At 39.0% G+C, this 15,607-nt stretch overlaps 1 long non-coding RNA gene across 1 annotated transcript in view; it reads right to left on the bottom strand.

The window, feature by feature from the left end:
• Window positions 1-15,607, bottom strand: part of LOC116278658 (uncharacterized) — a 57,483-nt gene that overhangs the window by 24,881 nt on the left and 16,995 nt on the right. Inside the window, exon 2 of the long non-coding RNA XR_012067567.1 lies at window positions 1,877-2,032. This is a non-coding gene — a long non-coding RNA (uncharacterized lncRNA). The remainder of the gene's footprint in view (window positions 1-1,876; window positions 2,033-15,607) is intronic.

Raw genomic sequence — 15,607 nt, 5'->3', positions numbered from 1 at the left:
ACAAAAACAAAAAAATACAACAAAAAAAACCCCAATAGATGAATGGATAAAGATATGAGGGGGGTGTGTGTGTGTGTGTGTGTGTGTGTGTGTGTGTGTGTTACAAGGGTGGGAAAAATTTTTGCTTCTACTCTTCTAGGTTGTTTGGCTGGTCTAATAATTAAATTGACATAAGACAGATTAACAGGGGAAAAACAAATTTAATCTCAGACATACAGGAATCCCATAAAAAAATGCAGAAAGGCGAATGACGTCCTTAGCCATCCGGAGCTAAGGAATTAGATAGGGGCCTGGAACTTCAAAGGAGAGGAAGGCAAGTCACAGGATGATAAGAAAAGCAGAAGTTTTCCCTGCTATGCGGGTAAGTCTTTCAGATAAAAGGTTATCTCTGGTAATAGCACTCTTTCTGGACCAGGTCCCCTATCTAAATCCTTTTGGGCAGTTAAAGGAGAGGTAAAAAAAACTTTCTTGAGTTTGCTGGGTTTTGATTGCCTTCAGCTTAAAATAATCCACAGTGTGGCACATTTTGGGGTGGCATATTCTGCTCCCCTTTAATATAATGGAATATTATTCAGCCACAAGAAAGAAGGAAATCCTGCCACTTGCAACAACATGGATGGACCTTGCAGACATTATGCTAAGTGATATAAACCAGACAGAGAAAAACCAATACTATATGATCTCACTTACATGTGGACTCTAAAAAAGCCAAACTTGTAGAAACAGAGAATAGAATGTTGGTTACTAGGGGCTAGGAGGGTAGAGAATTGGGGAGAAGTTGGTCAAAGTGTACAATGTTATGATTAGAAGATGAATAAACTCTGGAGATCTAATGTACAGCATTGTGATTAAAGTCAACAATACTGTATTATGTATACTTCAAATTGCTGGGAGACTGATCCTAAATGTTCTCATGACAAAAAAAGAAATGATAATTATGTGATGTGAGAGAAGTGTTAGCTGATGCTATGGTGGTAATCATGTTGCAACATTTAAGTGTATCAAATCAATTGTATACCTTAAACATACATACCATCATATGTCAATTGTGTCTCATTTTTAAAAAATGACCGAATGAGTGTTCATAAATATCCCTTCGATGCTATAAAACCTAAAGGGGCTGTGGGAATTCTATTGTAGAAGAAAATATAAAAATTATTTTAAAATAAAAGTATTTCTTAATAAGAAGAGGAACAAAGATTCTTGACAGTGATAGGGATCAGGACACGCTATCCCAAAATATGGTATCTTGACATACTGAGTATTTTAGCTGATGGAGTTTGAGAAAAGAGCAGAAGCACCTTCCATGCACCTTTCTTCACTGAGACAGGTCACAAAACCCTAATGTTTGAGGTGCCACAGATACACTCAGAGGAAAGGAGCATCCTTATCTCTGAAGACAAAGGGACACAGAGAAAAATCCAAATGGGCCTTGCTAAGTTTCCCCCAGCTTACTATACTCACTCTTTGACCTATCATATTCCTCCACAACTGTCTGCTTTTCATCAAGCCCAGCATAAAAATCCTCAGGTCTGTTTCATCCAATCTTTATTTCCTCCAAAGGCTCCCATGTCACATAAAACTTATATTAAATAAATGCACATGCTTTTCTCCTGTTAAACTATCTTTGTTGTTTAATTTTCAGACCCAGCCAGGAATCCTAAGAGGGTCGAGAAAAACTTTTTCCTCCCTATGGCTGCATTCAGGGAGCTTTTGAGCAAAATTTGTAGGGGCCTGTTCTCACAGGAGTGGAACTTTTGGCTCCCACTGAACTATTTGTTGTGATGAGCCTTCCTAGTTCTCTTGTCTTTTTTATCTCCCCTCACATCCTCTTGCCCCCCACCATGCTTACCCGTGTCTCCATTCCTTTTCTCACCTCATTATGGCCCCCCAGGGGCCCTCTCCTCTGTAACTTGGTCCCGCAGCTTCCGCAGGTGGTTCATGAAACTATAGCGACTCCTTTTGATTCACCAGAGCAAAGCTGTAGTCATTCAAATGACGAAGGAAAAGAGGGTGCAGAGGAAAAACTGTCCTAAAAGGGAAATTGAAAAGGACAGAGTTATTTTAAAAATTAAAGCCAACACAGAAAGATAAAATATACAAATTTCTCATCTCCTTCTTTTCTTCCCCCATCCCCTATACAGTTCAAAGCGATCCAAAGTTTTCCAAAAAACCTCATTATGAACAACTTCAGAGAAGACCTGCCTCAGTGAAAAGGTCTGTAGCCACAGGAACTAGAAGCTGCTAAAATCAGCTGATAGGAATCCTAAAGCTATTAGGATCAAATATGCACCCATTGGAATTCAGTGCATTAAAGATTTAGAGACTCTGTACAAACTACTATGTATAAAATAAGTAAGCTACAAGGATATATTGTGCAGCACAGGGAATATAGCCAGTATTTTATAATAACTTTAAATGGAGTATAATCTATAAAAGTATTGAATCAATATATTGTACACCTGAAACTAAGATAATATTGTAAATCAAGTGTACCTCAAGTTTAAAAAAATTAGAGAATCTAAAATCAAACCTTCTCTGTCACCCTGGAAAAAAAAATCATTGTGTCTCCTGCTGATCATATGGCAAGTCCAACCAAATGGGTTAAACTTTTGGGACTTCCTTACCCTTCCTGAATTCCTAGTCTTCTTCCTATTCTGCATGCCCTGCTTTTCACCCCTCCATTCACCTGGCCAGAAGCCTTGTAGAGAAATATTTGTGTTTCACTGGGAACCTCTGAGTCACCTACAACATGCCCATCCAGGGTTATCCTTCTGTGAGTCTAGCCCTGTTCATTGTCTTTGAGCTACTTTGCAATTCTTTGCAAGCTATAGGTAACTGATAGATATGTAAATTGTTTGGTAGTAATTCTAATTAGCTTCCTTCCCCCCAAAATGGAAAAACCAATGGAAAAAATGGTTTTTCCATTTTGGGGGGCATTTGCAATTCATCTCAACAATCTTTTACTTCATATAAATCTGTACTGGTTTGAGTTTTCCTTTGAACCTGTTATAATATCTGTCTGGTTCTCTCATATCATAGAAGTGACAAAGGCTCTCTCATTGACCAAACTTTGGTTAGGCTTCCCTGAGCCCTCTTCTCAGCTAGGCCTTGATGTTGACCCCACATCCTTGAAGGGCCTGCATAGCCCAGTTGTAGCAAGAATCCTGCTTAAGTCAGTTTAGAGAGTTCCCCTACCCTTGATATCCCATGACTCTGGCTTGCCTCCAGCAAGAATCCTGTTAGGTCGGTTTACTAAGAATCTCCTTGATGTTTCCTCTTGGTAGTTTTCCATCCACTGACCCCCTCATTCTGCTCCTAGGCTATAAATCCACCGCTGTCTTTGATGTATTTGCATTTGAGCCCAGTTCTGTACTAAGGTCTCTTTCTCTCTAATGCAATAGTTCCTGAATAAAGCATGTTTGTATTGCTGTAACTACTGTCAGGCTCTGGTTCTCTTTAATAGAAGTAGAATTAATTCTTTAGCATGTGTTTATTTTCATATCTGTATGAGAGTCATGATTTTACCTTTCCAGACAAGCCCCAAAGCTTATCTGTCAGTTCTTCAAAGGAAAATTGATTCCATACATATCTCTTCCAGAAAATCTTTATGATGTGCTCCTTCAGTTCTGAACCATTGCATATTTGATGAATGTGTGATATGTTGCTTTGGTCTTAGGAAGATTTACTACCCAACATTAGATTGAGTTCCCAAGAATCCAGAGTCATGTGTTTCTTTGATATTCCCAAAGGACCTTGCACAAGACTCTGGTGGAATTTATGTTTGCAGAAATGGCCTCCTGGGGGTGTCGGTCTGACAGGCACCTCCACAGAGGCTGGAGGCAGGAATCATTCAACCAAGGCCATGGAGCCCAGGAACAGCCATTAACATAACCCATGCTCTAAAGCTGCACAGTTTCATTGCCCTGGGGCCTCATTCAGATTGGAAATTCTTTCCCACACACAACACTCACTAATAAGCTTGTTTGTCTAATTCCTTCCTACAGCAGATTAGAAGCAATGACCTAAAAGTGGATTCTTAGCAACAGGCACAATACCAGAAGGGTAAGGGAAAGCTGCATGAAACAGAAGGAAGAGATTTTTAAAAGGAGTACATCAAATAAAATGAGCCACTATATTGCTGGCCAGTTTTTTTAAAAATTGAAGTCTACAGTAAAAATGAATATATGTATATTCGTGTATGACTGAACTATTGTGCTGTACACCAGAAATTGATACAACATTGTGAACTGACTATAACTCAATAAAAAATGTTCAAAAAGAAATAGAAGTCTACAGAAAAGAGCTTGGAACTATGTATAATATCCTCTGCTAAAGGTAAGGCAAAGTATAATATATTGTAGTAAATGTACTTCATATATATGAAGTACTTGTATACATGACATCGCCTCCATTCGTAGGTATATCAGATAGATTTGCTATTACTGAAAGATACAGGATACATCCTTATTATTGTTTGGTTAACATTATCATGATATCAGTACCAGTTAATGTACCTGTATTAGCTTCTAACCATTAGAATACTGGGAGAAACCCTGGTCTTCAGGAAAAACAGCTGCTGGAGACATTATTTTATAGTCAGGAACTATTGCTAGACCTTAACCACTGATGTGTTGTCTGAGGCCAATGTCCCAGAGCCCCTGCTTTGGGGTTCAAGATGACAGCAGGCCTTTTCTTCCCCAGAGCATGTCTTACAGGAAGCCCAACTCTGGGCATTCCTAACTGTGCTAATCTCTTCCCATGAAAGCAAACTTGGTCAAAATTCAGATGCTATCATAAGACCATCACTTACATCTCTGGCCCCTATGGCCAAGGTTCATCTACCTTGTTTCCATGCTGTAGAGCAGTAGCTAGACAGGTGGAAACTACAGAAGACATCTTCTTAGCCTCTCCCCGACCCTACAGATCCCGTAGGGATAGAAGCCTTACCACTTCAGAACAGCACCCAACATTTGTCAACTGGTCACATTGCCTCCTATAAATTCTTCTAAGGTCTGCTTCACACAAAACTGTTAAATATTGCTCTAATCTAAATGCTGGTGTCCTGTTTCCTCTTCAGAATGACTGACTCTCCTGACTATCCAGCAGCCATTTAAACTTGAAGGATTCTTCATCCTGACCTGACTGATGGTCCTTTACAGCAGTGGTTCTCAAAGTGTGGCCTTCAGCATCATCTGGCACTATTTAGAAATGCACATTCTTTGGTCCTACTCCAGATCTTTTGAATCAGAAACTCCAGGAGTGGAGCCCACCAACCTGTGGTTTACTAAGTCCTCCAGGTGATTCTGATGCAAACTAAAGATTGAGAACCACTGCCCTAGACAACCCTATCTGATGTTGGTTGATGGCACATATCTTGAGAATAATCAAGGTATATTTTGTGCCGGCTATGCTATCATTTCTGAATATTCTGCTACTGAAGTTGCTCCTTTACCAGCAGCTCATTCTACTCAGATAGCTGAATGACAGCTACATCACAAGTGTTGTCACTTCACTAAAGATTTAAGAGTACACATCTAACATTCATCCCAATGTTCACAGCAGCACTATTTACAATAACCAAGACACAGAAGCAACATAAATGTCCATTGACAGACGAATGGATAAAGAAGTTGTATACACACACACACACATACACACACAATGGAATACTACTCAGCCATAAAAAGAATAAAATAATGTCATTTGTGGCAACATGGATAGGTCTGGAGATTTTCATACTAAGTGAAGTAAGCCAGAAAGAGAAAGAAAAATACCATCCGATATCACTCATATGTGGAATCAAAAAAAAATGAGACAAATGAACTATTTACAAAACAGAAACAGACTCACAGACATAGAAAACAAACTTAAGGTTACCAGGGGGGAAACGGGGGCTGTGGAGGGATAAATTGAGAGTTCAGGATTTACAGATATACACTACTATATGTAAAATAGATAAACAATAAGGTCCTACTGTATAGGAAACTATAGTCAATACCTTGTAATGGCCTACAATGAAAAAGAATATGAAATATATATATATATATATATATATATATATGAATCATTATGCTGTACACCAGAAACTAACACAACATTATAAACCAGCTATACTTCAATTTTAAAAAAAGGGTACACATCTATACTGATAGGCATATCTTTGGAGATGTTCATGATTTTAGTACATTGTGGAAACAAAGGTTTACTAACTTCTTCAGTCACTCCATATAAAGTGGAAGAAATGTAATAATTCATTGGAGACAATAGAATATCCTACTGAAATATCAGTTATAAAACAGAAGCTCATTCTAAAGATAATACTTTTAAAGCAAAAGGGAATTCCCTAGATGACTATCATGTAAAACAAGCAGTTCTTACTGGTTTTGCTACCAGAGGTATTCTGAAGACACTTGCTCAGTCTGATTTCATGAATCCTGAATGGTTTATTCAAATATGAAAATCAGCCCCCTCAGAAAAAAAATTATGATCATCTTAAAACTGTCAAATATATGATAGACATTGGCATTGCCAAGATGGCTGCTTAACGTCACCAGAGGCCATCTCCAGACCCTTACTGCTTTCTCTGTGAAATTATTCACAATGGTAGAGAAAAATTGGTTCAAACTTAACAAAAATATTGGTGAGGAAACTTTACTCAAGACAGGTGGCCAAATCTTGCCTTATCTGTCATTATCACAACCCAGAAAAAGTTATAAAGAACCCCTGCCTCAAAAATCATTTGAACATTTTCAAATGGATTTCATTCAATTGTCCAAATCACAAAGGTCTAAATGATACTGAAGGGAATTAAGATATGCCAAAATATGTCCCTTTGACATAAGGATTATTTTGAATTAAAGGCAACTGAAAATCAACAGATGCACAAAGAAGCCTTCTCAGAGCGTCAGTTATTACCTAAAAGAAGCAATTTCTGGGAAATAAGGCTGGCATAAATTCTCTCTTCAGGGTGGGTCTACCCTCAAGAGAGAGACCATGAGTAAACCTGCTATAAATGCGCTCTCCAGGGAAGGTTCACAGCCATGAAGAAGACAGAAAGACCACTTGAACCTGCATAAACAAATATCACAAACTTATCTCCTGTTTGTTCTCCAAAAAACCCATTTGTCTCTTTCCTAAAGAAATCTATTCTTTCCATAACAGCCTTTTCTCCCCGTTTTTCATTACTAAAGCATATAAGCCCCCAAATCTACCACCCCTTTGAATGACTTATCACTCAGCACTCCCGCATGTCTATACATGATATATGGAAATAAACTGGGTTTCCTCTTGCTAATCTTTTGTCAGTTTAATCCACAAGCCCCCTAGTACTGAACTAAGAAGATAGAGGAAAAGTTTTTCCTCCCCTACAACACTTTAGTCATGGTTTGTGAGTTTTATGCTTGGATTGAAGCCTTCCCTTGCCAAAAGGCTAATACTGTGTCACAAAAACAAAAACAAAAAAGATAACAGATCTTGTTTTCCCCATCTGGATAGCATATTATTACTCTCTAGTGGTAGATAATCTCATTTCACAGGTGAAATACTTAAGCATCTGTGTAAAGTACTTCCATTAAAACAAATATTTCCTTGCCCATATTGACCCATAAATTTTTGGCAAACTTGAATGTGCTAGTGATCCTTTAAAGTCAAAATCATCCTGATTTTGAGAAGAGCTTAATCTCCTCTGATTTAAAAATCTAATCATTAACTCTGATGATGGTGTGATCTTCATCTCAAAATCCTCAGAGGCTCTCCTTATAGGAAATGATTCCAGACCCTGTGAGACTGCGGTGATACCTCCTCTATTAGGCTCCACCTTGTTAATAATTCCAGCTTGTCAAATAGTGTCCAAAATGATATCATTGACTCAACAGGTGTAAGCTACATTCTCAAAGGGAATATAACCAGATACACCCTTCCATGATTTGCAGTCAGGAGACTAGGTTACTGGGAAGAGACCAATGGAAATGCACCTTATAACTGCACTGGCGAGGACCATTTCGGGTCCTTTTAACTACAAGTACCACATGAAACTTCAGGGTGCTGTCTGGGAGAAAGAAATTTTCCTTCACCCTTCTAGGTTCTTCTGGATGGTCTAAGAATTAAACTGACATGATTAACAGGAGGAAAAGCAAACAAAAATTTAATAACATATATACACGGGAGAGACCCCAGGAGAACTAAGTAACTCACCAAAATGGCCGAAACCCTCACCTTAAATACCACCTTCAGCTAAAAATTCAATAGCTTATAATAACCTATAATGAAAAAGAATATGAAAAAAATAGAGACCTACGTATAACTGAATCACTGTGCTGTACACCAGAAACTAACACATTTTAAATCAACTATACTTCAACAAAAAATTTGAAATTAAAATTTTAAAAATTTTTAAAATGAAAGAGGAATACCAAATGACATCACTCATATGTGGAATCTAAAAAAAAAAGGAAAAAGAAAAGAAAAAAGAAGACACTAATGAATTTATCTACAAAACAGAATCACAAACAGACTCACAGACATAGTAAACAAACTTACAGTTACCTGGGGGAAAGAGGGTGGGAAGGGATAAATTGGGAGTTCAAGACATGCAAATACTAACTACTATATATAAAATAGATTAAAAAAACAAATTTCTTCTGTATAGCACAGGGAACTATATTCAATATCCTGTAGTAAGCTATAACAAAAAAGAATATGAAAACAAATATATGTATGTATATGCATGACTGAAACATGATGCTATACACCAGAAATTGACACAACATTGTAACTGACTATACGTCAATTAAAAATAAATAAATATAAATAAAAACAAAGTACATGGGAAAAAAATTTAAAAATGAAAGAGGATGTTGGGGGTAGTGGTTTGGGACTTCAAAGGGGAGGAAGGCAATTCAGTGAAGGTGGAAGAGCAAATGTTTGGTAACAAATGTTTGCTGGGCCATGCACACAATGGGACACAGAATGAACTCTGATCTCTAGGCCCTGCCTAGGGTCGCCCCCACCACACCTAGCCCATATTCATCGCAGATATCTCTGGTGATAGCTCTATTCCAGAAATAGGCCCTTTATCTAAATTCTTTAGGCAGCTACAGGGGAGGTAAAAAGAAAGACTTCCTAAGTCTTCTGTTTCTTAAAAATAATCATCCTAAATTAATCCTCATGCCATAGAGACACATTTTGGGATGGCAAATTTTGCTTCTTTACAGTAGGCACCCATGGGTACATGCAAGCAAGTGCCAATGATATAAACAACACAATTGTGCCTTTTTCAGTGTGTACTCCTGGGACTTTCTTTTGGTGTAATCAAATGGATTTCCTATCCTTGTCACATTAAAATATGCCCTACACTTTGGTTACAGTCATTCAGCCTTAAAAAAGCATTCAAAACAGAACTTCCCAGTGCTCTCATTTTATTAATATTTTGACATGTCATCTTATCAGGACATATTCAAGACACTTTCACTGATTTGTGCAAGGATTTATACTCTGGCTAGGAGTTCTGGAACTAGATCATGTTATCCTAAATCTGTATCAGACTCTGGCTCAAACAGCCAAACAAATAGTTCAAGCATTCAAAGTACAACAGACCAGTAGAAATTTATCAGATAGAATTTTTATTTGCTCACCAGCCAAGGTAGAGTCTGGGCAATGGGTAACACATCTTATTGTACCTGAATAAATACCTTAGGAGAAGTGGAACAATCAATCAATTAATTAAAAAGCCACTTGTAGTTTTGATTTGCATTTCTTTAATTAGTGAAATTGAGCATCTTTTCATATGAACTTATCTACAAAACAGAAACAGACTCACAGACATAGAGAATAAACATGGTTACCAGTGGGGAAAGGAGGCAGGAAGGGATAAATTGGGAGTTCAAGATGTGCAGATACTAACTACTATATATAAAATAGATAAACAAGTTTTTACTGTATAGCACAGGAACTATATTCATTATTTTGTAGTAACCTATAATGAAAAAGAATATGAAAATGAATATATGTGTGTATATGTATGACTGAAACATTATGCTGTACACCAGAAATTGACACCACATTGTGAACTGACTATACTTCAATAAAAAAAATTTAAGTAGACTGGCTATACTTCAATTTAAAAAAAGACACTTGCTTACCTAATATTGACCAAGTGAATCCATGTGAATTGCCCTCTTGGTTGGGCTTCAGCAAACTAGGAAGTTGGACATGAAGTGGATTCCAAGACTTCTTATTATTATCATCAACGTTAGGTTCTTTGCCCTCCTCCATTATCTAACATCCAGGTTCTTAAAATGTTGTTGCACAGCCACGATCCCAAAGCAGTTGTTAACAGATTAGCATCAGAAGGAACCTGCAGCCTTCATGGTCAGCCCAGCTTGGCTGCTTGAATGACTGAGTGGGCTAGTTGGAAAATTCTGGGAAAGTTGCTGGTGCAGGGCTGGCAGAGCTGAGATGGAGGTGCAAACTGAAGGCAGCGGAAGATGTACTACAGACACAGCCTGTCACATATTGTTCAGAATTTAACTCCTGAGGTCTCCTGGGGAATCCATACACAACTGAACTCTTCCTTAAGGACCCGGCCTGCTACCCAAGGGCAGAACACCCCAGCTAGTCCTTTGCTGTTTGCCAGCTCACTCAATAAGAGGCAAACAATGTTCACCATTTCCAAATACAGCTGTGGTTTTCCTTCATTCCTCACTCATCTTTCTTGTAGATAAAGCCTCTGTTACATAAAATCAATCTATTATTAGTTTTTTTGTATTCAAGTGAATCAGTATGATAATAATTAACAACATCTTCAGGTTCTTCTTTGACATATGCTACCTAACTTCTATGAGCCTCAGTTTCATCATCTTGTAAAATGGGAATGTACAGCACACACCCAGAGAAAATTGAAGTGAAATCGCTAAAAGGCCAGTGCCCAGAACAGCATCTGACACATATGCAGAAAAGCTGCCTTCCCAGATGAAGTTGATGATAAAGGCCTTCAATTAGGCAAGCATTACAGGCAAGAAGGAACTTAAGCGAAATGCGTGGTGGAATCCTATTCAAGCAATTTAACTATCGTGCGTGTTAAGCTCCCTGTTCTGGGGAAGATACAAAAAGCCAGATGTGATCCCTTTAAAGAAACAGAAAATGCGTTGGGGAGATAAAATACACTCACGAACCAGTACTTCAAGAATGTGGCCATGGTGGAAATTAACAACTGCAATAAACTGTGGAAAGGCAAAGGTGAGTGAAGGTAGTTCATGCAAGAATGCATGAAGCTGTGGAGGAACAGAATCACACCAACAGAGTTCCTCAGCACCGCATGTGACAAGCTGATACCCTAAATGGAAACCTTGAGTTGTATAAGTTTGCTGTGCCTCAGTTTCCACAACAGTGAATAATAATACCTACTTCAGCAAGTTCTGTGCTTTAAATGTGATAATGGGTGAAAAGCACTTAGCAAAGTGCCAATATAAAGCAGGCAATATAGAGTAGTTGTTATCATCGTGACTTTGTTTATCTATTGTGAACATTGCCTTTCTATTCTTTATTCTCTCACCTCCCCCCTTGTAATCATGTTGGCAAAATATCACTGTGTTCCCAGGTTCATAAACATTCCTTGCTTTTTCTGGCTTCTACCTTTGTTTCGGCTGAATATACACCATAACTCCCCCGCCGCAACCACCCCCCAGACTCCTACCTCTCCCAGACATGCGCAGTATGGCCAGTTGGTAGCTTTCAACGTCAAGATGAAATCGGGAAAATATTGCCAGTTTCATTTGCCCACAACTCAATGTTTTTACCTTTACATAGCACCCTTCAAGGACAGCACTGCGTTGTAATTGCTTTTGTAGGCAAAAGCCTCTTTTTGGTTTATGAGGCAAGCATTCTGCTTTATTAACATTTAGTTCCCCAGGGCCAGCCAAATCAAGACACATAGTAGGCTGGCTAGACCTCAAAAGTCAGAAATTTTTGATTTGGGTTTTCCAAGAGAAACGCCAAGTGGCTCCCCCTGCTTTTAGAGACCACTGGGTTCCGCATGGTAGTGGGGTAGGCTATCAGTGGAACTGATCTAGGAATGAGAACCAACAATCTGACAATCAGGGTTCATTGTCAGACCTCATGGCATTTTGAGCAATAAACCTTTTTGGTGACTGAAACCCCTGACAATGGTAATTCATAATTCCTGGATTGCATGTGTTCTGGTGCCCATGTGAGTCCAAATGGCACAAAACTGTGTTGGGTGGCTGCCTGCATGTTTTTCAAGGTTTCAAAACCTACACTAACCAGAGCATACTCAGCTCTAGCCTGGACTGATATAAGAGCTTTCATTGTGTAGGAACATATGAAGATTTTTTTTTAAACAAAAGCCAAGTGTTCCCTTTGGATGAATTAAGTTCCTCAATCTCACAGTGAAATATTGCATTTGTCAGTTTCAATTCATTGTTTCTTTAAACATCACATATTCCTTTGCATATTTATTAGTTTCATTAAAGACACACTGCTTATCTTTTTCCTGGCCACCTCCTTAAAGGCAAAGGACTCAGTGAGGGGACTTTGGAGGCCCAGGTAGAGAACCCTCCCTCTCTGCTGAGTCCCTCCAGCTGTTTCCCTTCCACTGGCTGCATCAAAAAACAAACCAACAATCCTCTTCCAGCTGTTGCTATGGAGTTTATGAAAACATATATTAAACTGAATAACTTTGGTTATGGTGTCCAAGCAGCAGTGGTGGTGAATGACTTAACTTGCTGACAAATGTGCTTCATGGAGATCGACTCTTACCTTGGGCACCAGGAAAGATAAACAGGATAATCCAAAAGACTCCTGCGCAGTCATAGGAACCTGGAGCCATCTGGTCAGGACAAAAATAAACCAGCCATGAAGCCTGCATGAATCTCCAGGGTTTGGGCCGACTGAATTAACATCACTTGGATAAAAGAGCAGAGGAAACTGGCAGCAGAGACGGCTGAAACGACTGTAATTAACATACACGGAGCAAAGGGCTTTTAGAATGAAATGCTTTGTATTGTCTGGGGCTAAAACCCAGACAATCATTTGAAAGTCCCCCAGCTTGATAAAGGCAAATCAAAGCATGTATTGATGGGAAGATAAACTCTGGTGCGGTACAGAAACACAACAAAACACAACAGAAAACAGAAATGTCATTTAATTGGCACTTCACAAACCAGAGGACTCAGCCAAACAGAATGATTCAGCTGCCTTGTGTTGAGCAAGTCAGTATGTGATACCACTCTCTGAGTCTCTGCGGCTGGACTACATTTTTCCATTTTTCCATACATTTTCCAGATTTAGCAAATCACAATCAGGCAAGATTGGGAACACAGTTATGTTTTAAAAATTGTTTGTTGTTTATATAAAATTCAAACTTAATTGGAAACCCTATATTTCATCTGGAAACCCCTACTGTGGAAATAAAGAAAACCCAAATGATGATACAAAGAGGCTCTTTATTCAGAGCTTGCCATAGAAAGGGCATAGACTATCATCACTTGTGTTTGGCTGAGACTCAAAGGCAGGCGGGGGAGTGGAAAAGCTTGGTAGTGATAAAAGGAAAGACTTCAGGTGTGCCCTGTGGCAATAAATGACCAACCAAATGAGAAAAGCAAAGGCTATTTATTCCGAGCTTGCTAGAGCAAGAGAGTCAGACACTGTTACTTGTGTGTTGGCAGAGACTCAAAGGCCAGCAGAGAAGTGGGAAAGCTTTAAAGTGGAAAAAGGGGAAGGCTTCAGGTGTGCCTTGATTGGAGGCTGGTGATGTAGGGAAGCTGGAGGCAGGCTAACTAGGAGCGGGACATCCTATGGGATTGGTTAGGGGTGCATATTTGGTTTTCTTCCTTTGGTCCTCAGTTGGAAGTAGGGACGAAAATTATGGAAGCTGTCAGTTCTTAATCAAGTTCTTGCCAATTGGGGCTGATTGTTACAGGAGTTATTGTTTAGCTTCCCGGATTGTCACTAGAGATAGTAATCTGGCTTCCTGCAAGTCTGACTTCCAGCAGGCTGGCTTCCTGGGCTGGTTATGGGAGATAAGGGTTGATTTCCTGGGCAGGGTGTTGCAGATTGTGGGTCAAAGTTCTATTTTTATATATGGCCTGACCATTGTCCTTTGGTATATTCAGCCTCTCAGGCCTGATTGGAGGTTGTTGACAGGGAAAGCTGAAAGTGGACTAATTAGAAGTGGGACATCTTATGTGATTGATTTGGGGAGCAGATTTTACTTTCTCTGGTTGGTCCTGAGTGAATAGCTGGGGCCCAAATTCAGGAAGCTGGCAGTCACTGATGAAATCCTGATGGTTTGGGGTCAATTCCTACAGAGGTTGTGGTTTTGCCTGCCCGCAGGTTGCAACAGAGCTGCTGATTTGGCAAAGGACCTGAATAGACATTTCTCCAAAGAACTAGAACAAATGACCAACAAGCACATGAAGAGATGTCCAACGTCCTTAGTCATCAAGGAAAGTGCAAATCAAAACCACAATGAGAAAATACTTTATACCCCCTAAGGTGGCTGTAATTAAAAGACATAATAACAAGCGTTGATAAAGAGGTAGACAAATGGGAACACTCATACATTGCTGGTGGGAGTGCAGAATGGTGCAGCTGCAGTAGAAAACAGTTTAGCAGGTCCTCAAAAAGTTAAACATAGAATTACCATAAGATCCAGCATTCCACTCCTAGGTATAGGAGGATTCCACCCAAGAGAAATGAAAATATAAATTCACACAAAAAAATTGTACACAAGTGTTCACAGCAGCATTATTCACAATAGCCAAAAAGTGGAAATAGCTTGTATGTCCATCAGCTGAGGAATGGACAAACAAAATGTAGTATATAGATATGATGGAATATTATTCAGCCATAATAAAGAATGGAGTACTAAGACATGGCACAATATGGTTGGACCTTGAAAACATTATGCAAAGTGAAAGAAGCCAGGCACAAAGGACTGCATATTTTATGATTCCATTTATACGAAATGGCCAAAATAAGCAAATCCATAGAGACAGGAAATAGATATGTGATTGCCAGGGCCTGGGAGGAGGGGAGAAGGGGAAAAGACTGCTAATGGGTACTGAGTTTCTTTGGAGGAGGATGAAATTGTTCTAGGATTAGGTAGTAGTGATAGTTATACAACTTTGAATATACTAAAAAAAAACAGTAAATTGTAGGGTTTTTTTGACTCCTATATTCTCTTCACGGGCATATTTTCTAGTCACCTCTTGTGATGAGTGACGCATGTCTTTTAACTTTTGCAGCCTTCCTGAATGTACATCCTTCTGGATATCTGTACAAAATGGACCTTATTCTGGTTTCTTGTCCTTATCCCATGTTCTTCTGCAGACACAGCTTAAATGTGTTCTATCTTGGTCTCTCAGTCCATTAGTTATGACTGCCAAATGCTGCTGGAGGCCCAAAGAGAGGAGTTGAGAAGGTATCATGGGCCACTTTGTATAATAACCTAGTTCAAGTACTACTGTAAAAACTACAAAATACCCTAAATTTAGGAATTATGTTTTCTTCTTTCCTTGTATTCTGCTTTTCTCTCTACAGACTTAGAAAATGTAATTGTCACAGCCTCATATTATGAGGGAAACCC

The sequence above is a fragment of the Vicugna pacos genome, chromosome X (genome assembly GCF_048564905.1).
Source record: "Vicugna pacos chromosome X, VicPac4, whole genome shotgun sequence".
NCBI classification, from domain to species: Eukaryota; Metazoa; Chordata; class Mammalia; order Artiodactyla; family Camelidae; genus Vicugna; species Vicugna pacos.
Note: the sequence above shows the minus strand (reverse complement) of the source record. Positions and strands in the feature narration are given on the sequence as shown.